The 12,393-nt window shown below is 43.4% G+C and overlaps 1 protein-coding gene across 1 annotated transcript in view; it reads left to right on the plus strand.

Annotated features, from left to right (window-relative positions):
• Positions 1-1,386: 1,386 nt before the first annotated feature.
• Positions 1,387-12,393, plus strand: part of BANK1 (B cell scaffold protein with ankyrin repeats 1) — a 233,271-nt gene continuing 222,264 nt past the window's right edge. Inside the window, exon 1 of the mRNA XM_082236941.1 lies at positions 1,387-1,546. The gene's annotated coding sequence lies outside the window, so the exon portion shown is untranslated. The remainder of the gene's footprint in view (positions 1,547-12,393) is intronic.

The raw sequence follows: 12,393 nt of genomic DNA on the forward strand, positions 1-12,393 counted from the left end.
CTCTCATTGTCTCCATTATCCAGTGCATAGCTGTCAACTTTTCCCTTTTCTTGTGAGGACTCCTATTCAGAATAAGGGAATTTCCCTTAAAAAAAGGGAAAAGTTGACAGCTACGATCCAGTGGGGAGGGGGGATATAAGGATTTCCCCCACCATGAAGTCGGATGGTCCTCCCACCACTTTAAAGATTTCTCAATGTTTGGCTTCATTCCTTTTAAGATATTTTGGCATTGACAGAACTATTTTGTTTGCTTCAGAAAACAAATCCAATAATTTCTCATTCCTCAGCCGTATTCCTTTCATTGGCAAGCGGTGGGGGTGGGGAAACCCTCCTTTTTAATAATAATAATAATAATAAATTAATATTTTTTTATTTATACCCCGCCCTTCCCAGTGGCTAACAGCAAATATAAAACATTGATTAAAATGCGACTTTAAAATAGCATAGAATACATAAAATGCAGCATCAATATCAATGAAATTCAACAATTCAGAGGTCATTTTTGGAAAAACAAAAAACCCAGTCAGTAGACATCAAATGATCACCAGGGCTAACTGGCTAAGTTGGTCCTTCTAGGGCCAGCAAGGAGACCAGGGAAGAATTTAAATGTAGGGTCCCAGAAAGGGTTTCTTCATAGAAGAGGGAAGGGAAAAGGGAATAGAGGATCAGGCTAATTCAAACTGAAGGACAGGTGGAATAGTTATGTCTTGCAGGCCCTACAGAAGGAGATCAAGTCCTGCAGGGCCCTGGTCTTGTGGGACAGAGCATTCCACCAGGTCGGAGCCATCACTGAAAAAGCCCTGGCCCTGGTGGAGGATAGTCTGTCTTCCTTAGGGCCCGGGACCTTTAAGCTATTATTATTCATGGACCTTAGGGTCCTCTGCAGGACATACCAGGAGAGGCGGTCCCATAAGCACAAGGGTCCTAGGCCACATAGGGCTTTAAAGGTCAAAACCAGCACCTTAAACCTGACCCTGTACTCCACTGGGAGCCAGTGCAGCTGGTAAAGCACTGGGTGAATATGCTCCCATTGCATATTTAGTAGCATTAAAGCAAATCTCACTCACAGAAAATATCAATTAAATGTTTTTGTGGACTCTTTCAGTTCTGACTAGCGATGGCTAAATATCTCTGTTTCATTTTCTCATTATATTCTGTTCTCCACCTTTTGAAAATTCATCAGCAATTCATTAGTGCTGATGTATCCAGCTCCTTTGCTGACCAGGTGGGGCTCGCTAGCTCTGAGGAAGGTGTGTGATTCCTCAGCTTGGAGCAGGTGAGAGTCACATGCCTCATCAAGCCCAGATGCTGCAAGCAGCATGCAAAGTACAAAAAGGAACCAGAGGTGCTGTGTCTGCTGAGCTGGCCATATTGGTGGACCTTGGCATGGATGCTCCTGGATCTCTATGGGACTGTGGTTTAGGTTCGACACTGGATTGTATCCTGACTGCTAGACTTCAGACTTGGCTATTTGGATTGTCCCTGGACTGAATTTTCTGGACTTTGCTTGTGTGGCTTTGAACTTGATCTACTAACTCACTGCCAGGTAGGCCAGGGGTTCAGGACAGGTGGTGACTGAAGACTGTGGCAATGCTTAGGAGATGGTGGGCGGGGGGGGGGAGGCATTAGTCATGGTGGTAGCTGCTGGGGCACATGAACCCTGGCAGATGCTTGAGTATGCTGGGTGCTAAGTTTGGGAGATTTCAAAGAAGTGTGACTAGCCCAAGGTCACCCAGCAGCTGCATGTGGAGGAGCGGGGAATCAAATCTGGTTCATCAGATTACGAGTCCACTGCTCTTAACCACTACACCACACTGGTAGCCCATAGCTCATCACTATGTATATTTTGGGGTGCAGGGGTCCCCAGGGAAATTGGGAAGTCCACAACCCTGGGTCAAATTAGTAAGCCAAATTTCCTTATCTTTATTCTTGCCCTTCTAACTTCTCAATCTTTTTATTTGTTCTTATTGTTCCTTTGCTGCTTCTTTTGGCCTTGTGGCTGAGTTATATGAACTGATTTATTTGCTCTGTATCCATCCTCCTTCCATCCCCTACAGGAGAAGTGTGAGGCTAGACCTATTGCAATTCTAGTTTTGGAAACGTTAGCTTGCGCCAGACATGCTTCGTTTATTTGTATTTGTTTATTACCATAACTAGTTGCTTTTGTACATTTTTTAAAAAATTGTTTTTATTAAGGATTTTGTTGCTACAAAACAGACAAGTAAGTGGGAAAAGTACAATTGGGGGTAAAGAAGGGAGAGAGATGGGGTGTGTGGTATTTTTTCCTATTGACGTTGTGAGAGGTTAGGGAGTCCAGAGCTTAGTTGGTTGCCGTGTGGCTTGTTCGTATGTGTATGTTGGGGTAGGCTGTTGCATCTGGTTAGCCATATTCAGTGCTTTTGGGGGGAGAGGGACGTAGGGGTACGCATACCCGTAAACATTTTGTGAATCTAAGTTTGGCCTCATTGAGGGGCAGTATTTCAATATGAGTAGGAAAATGAGAGTACCCCCTAAACATTTTTTAAGGGGAAAAAAGCACTGGCCATATTGATTTGTATGCTGTTATGGGGGATAAGTCATTGTCCAGTTATTCTGTGTATGTGCCAAAAGGGAACCACACTGGGGTGAAGGCATACTCCTTTGCTTGTCCCCATGCTAGTTTAAGTTTGTCCTATAAGTTTTCGATTAGGGTGGTTTTCCATGTTATTTTAGTTACCAGTTGCTTTTCTACATTATCCTCCACTAACATCAAAATGCCAGTAAAAACAACGGCAATGTTAGAAGCGTACGAAACAGTAGCGGCAAAATAAGGAGCACTAAAATCCCTTGGTAAAGCATACTAAGGTGAAAGTACTAATTCAGGACTGGCAAGTAAAACTAACAGAATATGCTGAAATGGCAAAATTGACTATGAAATTAAGAGGAAGAGATGAAAACGAATTAAGAAAGAATGGAAGGACTTTATTGCATATATACAGAAGCAATGTACACAGATTAATACATTGGTAGGGTTTTAAGACTCCTAATTTTATTATGAATGGACAATAAGTAATTTAAATGGTTAAACCTTTATAATGGACATTATACAATGGAACCAAGGAAGGGAATAGGGGGAAGGCAATCTGTTTTGTTTTTGTTTTTATTACTGTTTTATTTTTGTTATTGTTGGAAAACTAATAAAATGTTATGGAAAAAAATGAAAATACTAATCCATGACCCCAGAAGAATAGAGATTGGCATAAAATTTGCATTTGCTAATTCATGATCTGAAAATGTAGACAGAATTACTATAGTTGGCAATACAATGCATCTCCCCATAGTGCGGGAAGCCCGTCTGTCTGCTCGCTCTGCTGAATAGATGCTACCTGTGGCTGGACATCTTCAAGGTTCCTGCCCTCCCTTCCTAAGGTTCTTTATCTTTGAACCAGACTTGATCCGGGCAGCCCTTCCGACAGAGGATGCCCTCAAGCAGAGGGCATCTGCCTGCTATAAATGGCCACGTTACAGTAGCAAGCTATAAGGCCCAGACTGCCTATAGATTTAAATAACAGCTTCTGCAGCATCCAGCCGTAACAAAATCAGGACAACTGTGACTTGTGCATAGCAAAGAGGACGTGCCGTGCAGCACAAACGCTGGTAGGTTACTGTAACGGGCCTCGTGTGCCAGCTGCCGTTGTCCCCAAGTGGGGTCAAAATGGGAAATGGAAGTGGGATTGTGAAAGTTAAATGAATGCTGCTTGCTTCACATGTCAAAATACAGTGCTTTGCAGTATCCTGTGCGCTCTGGGACTTTAAAAGCCCGAGAGGAGGCCCAAAGAAAGGTAGATAAGGATAGCAGGACCAAATGAGGAAACAAGGGTATATTAAAGATGAGGCTCAAGATTTAGCTTTAAAGCCACCTCGGTGCAAGAAGCACAGAGAACTGGAGGCTAAATGTTCTTTTTTTGTTTTTGAGGGTTACAGAAGGAAAAAATCCCTGCGTGAATTGTAGGGGGGTGGGGTGGTTTCAATCAAGGTCGTTTAAATAGCTGGTTTAAATAATTATAGGGTGGGGAAAAGCACCTTTCAGTTTAAGTTATGAGTTGGTACTTGCAAATTCACGCATACAGCAAAAACATGGAACTTGTAAGTTAAGCTTATTATTTATTTCTTATATTTATATACCACTCCTCGTGGTCAGATATCGGGGCAGTTTGCAGAATCAACAGTTTGTTGCCTTAGTGTCCGGGCCGTGCAGGCAGACTTTCCATTTCTTATGCTGCGTTCACTAAAATCCACACCATACATTAGACCACTTTTTACGCACATAGAATTTGTGTGTGACTGAAGGCAATCTGACTGAAATTGCGCAAGTTAAATCCAAGCAAGGCAGAGAGCTTAATAGTACATATGCAATAAATACCTACATACCCTCCAATATTTCTTCAGTGAAAAGAGGGATATCCTATTCCATAATAATTTTATTTACACCCCACCTATCTGACTGAGTTGCCCAAGCCACTGAGTGGCTTCCAAGATACAGTGGTACCTCGGGTTACATATGCTTCAGGTTACAGACTCTGCTAACCCAGAAATAGTGCTTGAGGTTAAGAACTTTGCTTCAGGATGAGAACAGAAATCGTGCTCTGGCGGTGCGGCGGCAGCAGAGGCCCCGTTAGCTAAAGTGGTGCTTCAGGTTAAGAACAGTTTCAGGTTAAGAACGGACCTCCAGAACGAATTAAGTACTTAACCCGAGGTACCACTGTATATAAAAACATAATTCAGCATCAAACATTAAAAAACCCACTTCCCTCTACTGGGCTGCCTTCTGATGTCTTCTAAAAGTTGTATAGCTACTATCTCCTTGGTTCAGAGTTGGATAACTCCATACCCTCCAACATTAATCCGATGAAAATAGGGACATTCTAAGGAAAAGCGGGACATTCCGGGTTCAAATCAGAAATTGGGACGGCTTCTGTAAACATGGGACTGTCCGTGGAAAATAGGGGTGTGTTCCTAGGGTGTGTACACACCATACAATTAAAAGGCACCTCCCAAAGAATCCTGTGAACTATAGTTTATCCTTCACAGGAGCTACAGTCCCCAGATCTCTTTAGAAACTAGCTTCCAGGGTTTGTTTTTGAGGGGAAATGTCCTTTAAATGTAAGGTGTACACACAGCCCTAGTGTTCAAAATGCTTCAAATAAGAGTGTGTGGTTCTGAGACGATGAAAAAGAATTACTTCCATAAAAAGCACCTGAGTTTGTGGCTGCAGTGAAATTTGAACTCTGGACTCCTCCCCACCCCAGCTCACCCTCTTATGCACCACACTACACCTGCTCCCGAGAGAAAGCGGAGTTGAAAACTCATATAATTCTGCAAGATGAAAGAGCTATCTGAGCGAAAGCATTGCTGAAGCATCACACCGCTTTCTCAGTTGCACGTTAAATTCTTGGCACCCTTTGCAAACAAAAGCGTTTTAGCGTTGCTTTGCTAAAACAACAAAACTGCAGGAACGGTTTTCATATTGTATATGGAAGCGGCAGGAGGGGAGAGCGTTTTTGTGTTTGGTTTCCACGGGCATCTTGTCAGCCTCTGTGAGAACAGCATGATGGACCAGATAAGCTTCCAGGCTCTTCTTTTGTTCTATTATAATAAATGACCAAAGGGATGGATAATAATAAGAAGCAATTGCCTTGCATCACTGGGAGGAAACTGCGGTAAAGCATAAAGGCACGCATGGATGGAAGGGTTATACTTAAAACTTTTTTAAAACAAATATTCAACAGCAACCAAGAATGAATGGTGCCTTAGGCTGTTTCAGCAGTCTAACAAGCCTTATTTTGATTGCAGTTTTGTTACTTAAGTTGCACTGTATATTCATTCAATACTGATAGGAGCATTAAAAAAATATAATGAGGCAGAGATGGGTCAGCCAGGAGCATGGCTGAGGATGAGGGTGGGAGGGCGGGGGGGAGGTTGTATGGAAGCTGCAGAATTGGTGTCTCATTCCTTGGGAATGCTGCTTGCCCCAGAAGGAATCTGCCCTTTCCCAAAGTGTCTGAGCTGCCCTGATGAAACCAAACACTAAAAACTCCCTCTCGGGGCTGCAGTATAAATGGCAAGTGAGTCTGAAAAGGAAACGGATGCTCTGGATTCTCTGCCCGCTGTCCTCCCGTGCTTCCAGCACTATATACTGTACCTCTGGTTAGATGGAAATGGATCACTTTGTGTCCTTGTGTATGGCAGGGTCTGAGTAATTAGAGTTGGACAGGAACTGTCCTCTTATATGCAGGTCACCTAGTTCAATTCAGTATATACTGTTCAGCCTGCTACTTACAGTTTCGCAGACATTGGCTCCAAGGAGGAAGGCTTTCCTTGACAACTCGCTCCCTGCTATAATAATAATAATTAATAAACCCTTATTGTCACTACATCACCTGTGTGCAGTGAAACTAAATGAGCCCCCCCCCTAAACTCAGTCTTGTTTGCTCTCTGTGTGCTTGTCGGAAGTCAATTACACCACTATTTTTTCCCATTCAGCAGCCCACAGATAAAAACTGTTCTTTAACCTGCTGGTGTGGCTGACTATACTTCTGTATCTCCTTCCCAAAGGTAGGAGATTAAAGAAGTGCTGGCCAGGATGTGAGTTGTCCCTAAGAATTTTCCTCGATCTCCTGAGGCAGCGGTCTCCCGTGATGTCATCTAGCGAACTCTGAGGACAACCCAAGGTTTCCTGTACAAAGCCCCTTCACAAGCAACAATGGGCTACGTGACAAAATAACAACAGACCAGTCCCCTGCTCCACTGTGATCTAGATCCAGGCTGCCTTTGAAAGTAGGATAATTTGGGTCACTCTAATTACTTTGTTTCTTTCTGCACAATAATTTTCCTCCCCCTCAGCCCAGATTCTGATATGGGAATGTGACCAGGGTGACTAAACATGACTTGGTCTTCAATCCAAGGCACACTTACCTGGGAGCAGTGGCGTAGCTGGGTTGCCAGTGCCTGGAGCCGTGTGGAGGGGTGGGTCGGAGCATGGGATAATATTATTATTAATTTATATTTTATAATTTATACCTCATCCATCTGGCTGGGTTTCCCCAGCCACTCTGGGTAGCTCCCAACAGAATATTAAAAATACGATAAAACATCAAACATTAAAAACTTCCCTAAACAGGGCTGTCTTCAGGTGTCTTCTAAAAGTCAGTTATTTCCTTGACATCTGATGGTAGGGAGTTCCACAGGGTGCGAGCCACTACTGAGAAGGCCCTCTGCCTGGTTCCCTGTAGCTTCACTTTTCACAGTGAGGGAATCACAAGAAGACCCTCAGAGAAGGACCTCAGTGTCCGGGCTGAATGATAGGGGTGGAGACGCTTCTTCAGGTATACTGGGCTGAGGCCGTTTAGGGTTTTAAAGGTCAGCACCAACACTTTGAATTGTGCTCGGAAACGTACTGGGAGCCAATGTAGGTCTTTCTGTTAGCCACCATCCATCCTTCAACCGCCTCCAGATACTCATGCCTCCGGGCAACTCCTAGGGGCCAAGAGGTTTTTGGTCCCCCTAATAAAATATTTGAGGGGGGTGGGGGGCCCACCAAGTTGATGGACATTGCCATCCAAATGTGTGTGCACCAGGTCATTTAATCAATTATGTTTGGTGGTGCTTACCTGGGCCCCCACAACATTTGATTCAAGTTGGCACCCCTGGGTGGGAGGGAGGGAAACAGATGGAGTATGCATTCAACTGCCTAATGGTGTCCACATAACCTAGGAGATCACAGCCACAGAAGACTCATTCCATTGTCTGGAGATGTCACTGTTACGGAAAAGGAACAATGAAGCAGCGAGCTGCAGCTGGCTGGAATGCAAAACAGGATGTTGATGTTTGGGACTGTACCATGGGAACAAAGGGGCAGTCTATTCACTGTGCTGAGCACCGGATGTTAGCTCAGAGTGTCATTTGACCTGTACTGGAAGTACAGGGGTGGAGTTTGTCTCTCTGCTGTTGGTGTCTAATGAGAGCAGACGCGTTTCTCTGTACTGCTGCAAAGACAGAAATAAAGACATGCAAATACATTTCTGTCTATCTCTTTCCCCTCCCTGGGGGAGGCAGGGAGGAGGGAAGAGTAGTGTGTTCTTCTCACGCTTGAGGAGGATCGCCAATAGTGACCTAGCCTGTATCCTGCCGGGAGACGCAGACGGGGAGGTCAACAAGGAGCTCAAGCCGGGTGCCTGGAGAGTGGCCAGTTTCTCCTGATAAGGCTTGAGAATCCAACAGTCACTTCCTGGTTTACATGTAGAAGCCTTTTTCAATGGAGCCTAGCGACGGAAGCATGCAGCTATATTGAAACGGCATTGGGTGTTGAAATTTTGTGCTCCTAACAATTTTGTGCCCAGGACAGCTGCCCCTGTGACCCTCCCCCAATACTATGCCACCGCCTGGGATTAAGTCCCATTAAATACAGTAGGGCTTACTTCTGACACTCCTAAAACTGCTCTGCCAGCTTTCCATATTTTACCAAAGGAACATGGAGCCAAACAATGGGGTAGCAGTGTTGGGAAGGCAGACACATATAAATTGGCTCTGAGTCCCATTGAAGCTACGTGGAAGTGTGACTTACTTTTAAATGAGTTTAGAGAACTGGGGATGCAGTCCATTCAATGCTAGCAGGGAACAGCAGGAGGTATCATTGCAACACATCTTTGACAATGCGATGCAAGTACTAATAACATAAAATAGCAAGAATATTGCAAAAATCTCACCCTACACATATTAAATAGATTTAAAGCAGATTTTCTCCTAAGCCTTTGTGTGGGAATAAGTGATGATATATTTGTATAAATATTAGTTGTCTCCTGACCTTTACTGCAATATATCCTAATTACATCTACCCACCCCTCCTTCCAGCCCCCAAAGAACTAAAATGAGTTTATTAAGGATGAAAATAAAGTTAATGTTGCACAGATTAGGCTTATCCGCTGCATTTTATTATTAATTCATTTTTACAATTAATCAAAGGATGCAGATTAGCGATCTCATATTTTAGGATATCCAGAATTGCTTCTTAAAATGTTGCCTTAAGCCCAAGCTGTTTCCTTGGCAGCTGAAAATGAAGTACAGCTGCCCTTTAGGTCATAAAAAAAATAAGCATCTTATTATTGCAGTAACCTACACACTAACACAAGTGATTCTTCTAATAGATAGTAGTATACACTGATGGAACCAGGCAGTGCCAGGCTGAGGTTTGGGAATGTGGGCAACTGCAGAGGACTGTCAACCTTTTCAACATCTTATTCATTTAACAAAATTGACATACCACTTAATGGAACAAAACACATGCACATGGTTTACAGGACAGTCTAAAAAAATCACAAGTCAAAATTGCACGCTTGGCCAGATTTGCTGGAACAGAATTTCTTCCAAAGAGGGGTTGGTTGATAAGCTACTGTGGAAGATGTAACTCTGTGAGAGGAATAGAGGTCACCTAACATCTCTCAGATGCATTGCAGGGGATTGGACCAGATGACCTTCAAGGTCTCTTCCAACAATGGCTGGGGAAGCCACAATGACTGTGCTCTACCTTCGCTGTCGGAGGCAGTGTGGCTCTGAATGCCTGTTGATGGGAACTGCAGGTGGGCCGAGTGCTATTGCACTTATGTCCAATGTGCAGGTTTCCCACAGACATCTGGTTGCTCACTGTGATAACAAGGATGCTTAACTAGTTGGTCCACTGGCCTGATCCTGCTGGCTCATCTCATGCTCTTATCATTCCCCAAAACATCACTGCACTTTTCAGGTGTCTCAATTCCCTAAGGGGAGCCACACCATAATTTGAAAACCATGTGAGACTTTTCCAGTTGTTCCTAATATCGGTATCCATGTGATATTGCACGCTAACAGAAGTCTCCTCAGATGTTTTCCCCCAGTTGTGTCTTTATTGAATCCCACTAGAATGCTTTGCTGTGATTGCAATCTATTCCTTACGTTTCTCCCATCAGCTACCATCTTCGTTATCATCTTTTCAAATTTGATTAGCATAATCTTCGCTCCATCCTAAATTAATTAAAAATATTCATTTATATTATTCCAGTGACAGCCCTCAGGGGATTGGTACATTTTGACACTATACCATTGATAATTGCTGCCTGTGTGATTCTTAGACCGTTGGGTGATAAATGAAAGCAGGGAAATTAATAGGAAGAGACAGAAGGGAGAATAGACGTTGAAGTTATAAGTGTAACGTACATAAAATGTTACATATTTTGAATATGTTTCAAAGCCTGTTACAAAGGGCTGGCACTTTCCCACTGGGGTGGGATAAATTGAGTCTTATGACTGAATCACAAGGTGTTTTTCCTGACTCATGCTCATGCGGTGTAACCTGAGCTTCTCTGTGTTTATATACCATCTGAGAAGCAGTTTGCTCTGTTGTTTTTTAGGTGGTGTCTGGGGTGTGTGTGTGTGTGTGTGTGTGTGTGTGTATGAGAGAGAGAGAGAGAGAGAGAGAGAGAGAGAGAGAGAGAGAGAGAGAGAGAGAGAGACAGCGAGTGACAGCAGAGAGACACAGAAGCATTCGCTTCTAAACATCATGCACTCACTCTGGAATCAGAGAGATTTACCGAACTTTGAAAGACTGAGGCCCATTGCTAACATGCAAAGTATCATCTTGTTGTTTTGCAACAATTATTGTTTGTTGGCTGGCTTCCATCTGTCTTGGGAGAAAATGGAAGGGTGTGTCTTTGGGGGTGTAGTCAAACCCCAGGAGAGCTACAGTGCCTGCTATGGCTGAAGAGACCAATGTAGGGGACGGGGATGGGATAGACATATTTTGTTGCAGATGGAGGTGTCCAGTTGTGCTGCTGCAGACGCACCATGTTGTTTCTTCTTTCTGCACTGCTCCTAGAGGCCATTCCTCCTCTGGTCACTGCTGTGGATAGACAACCTGGCTGATTGTCTCCAGCCTCTTGGTAGCCTGGTCTAGTTCTTCATAGAACCAGTCCTTGGTCTGTATGCCAGAGCACATAGTGTGAGTGTAGAGTAGATGTTTAAGATGTTCTATTGCAAACAGAAGTGAGTTCCTCGTTGTGAAGACTACATCATGAATATATGGCTTTTCTGGATGCCCTCCTTGCTGCAAAAGTGTGTAGTTCTTCTCCTGGAGGCTGCCATTTGAAATGAGCCTAGTCTCCTGTAGAGCGTCAATATTAATATTGAGAATTTTTAGCTCATGGTCAGTGATGACAGTCTTCTCTAAATTGTTGACCTGCAACAAGATGGCGGGCAAGCCAGGACACATGGTCTTGATGTTCCAGCTTGCTAGGTGCAAGAAGGTTTGTTTCTTTTCTGCCTGGTACAGAAGTTCAGTCAACAAGCTCTGGTCTGCATGTAAACTAAATGACTATGAGCCAATTATGGGATAGGCAGGAGGACTTCTCCAGCATATAAGGGACAAGGCAGTCCGTCAAGTATCTTGGCCCTAGGCCATTTGGAGTTTTACAAACGAATAGTGATATTTGAACTTGGTTTGGTAATTTACTGGCAGCTTCAGCCTCGGTGTAGTATGCCATTGTAGAGCTGCTATGACCAAATTCTGAGCCACAGCATTCCTCACTAGCTGCAATTTCCGAACAAACCTCAAGGCTAGCCTTATTTCAAATGCATTGCAACAGTCCAGCTTAGAGGTTGCCAATGCCAGTACCATTCTGGCCAAGCTGTCCCTGTTCAGGAATGGCTATAGCTATGTACCAGCAAAAGCTGGAAAAAAGCCACTGGGAATACCTATGCATCAAGTGACAGTGATGGATCTAACTGTACTCCCAAGCTATGTACCTGCTCCTTCCGGGAGGTTGCAGCCACATCAAGAACAGGCAACCTGCCAGTTTCCTGAACTTAATATCCCATTTGTTTAATCCCTAACCTGATTGTTTGCATTTATTTCATTTGCAAAAGTATCTCACTACTGTATTTGAATCTATACATTTCAAGTTCTAAAATAAATTTTTCTTCCTTTTTTCTACTCGGGTTTTTTAAAAACAACAACATGCATATTTAGAAAGTTTGTTTTTTTAAATGAAATTCAGAGAAAATGTCTTTCTTACTATCACTTATATAAAAGCAGACATACTAGAATATTAAAAGCAGCAATTAATTTTACAGCATCATGCAAGCACCTTCTCTTTGTGCATTACTTAATGCTGACATCCCTTTAAGTCTGCATTTATTCTTGCAAATCCCATACACTTTCAATGGTACAACTGGTTCTTGATAACACAGCAGACACAAGTGTATAAAAATTTCAAGTTGTTTAGTCGCCCACTCAGTGCTTCAGACCATTTCCCATGTTGGAACAGGCTCCCTCCTCCTCTTCCTCCTACAATATTTTCTGACATCTGTTCCATGAAGTTTATTGGC

Source organism: Podarcis vaucheri (genome assembly GCF_965113315.1).
Source record: "Podarcis vaucheri genome assembly, chromosome: 9".
NCBI classification, from domain to species: domain Eukaryota; kingdom Metazoa; phylum Chordata; class Lepidosauria; order Squamata; family Lacertidae; genus Podarcis; species Podarcis vaucheri.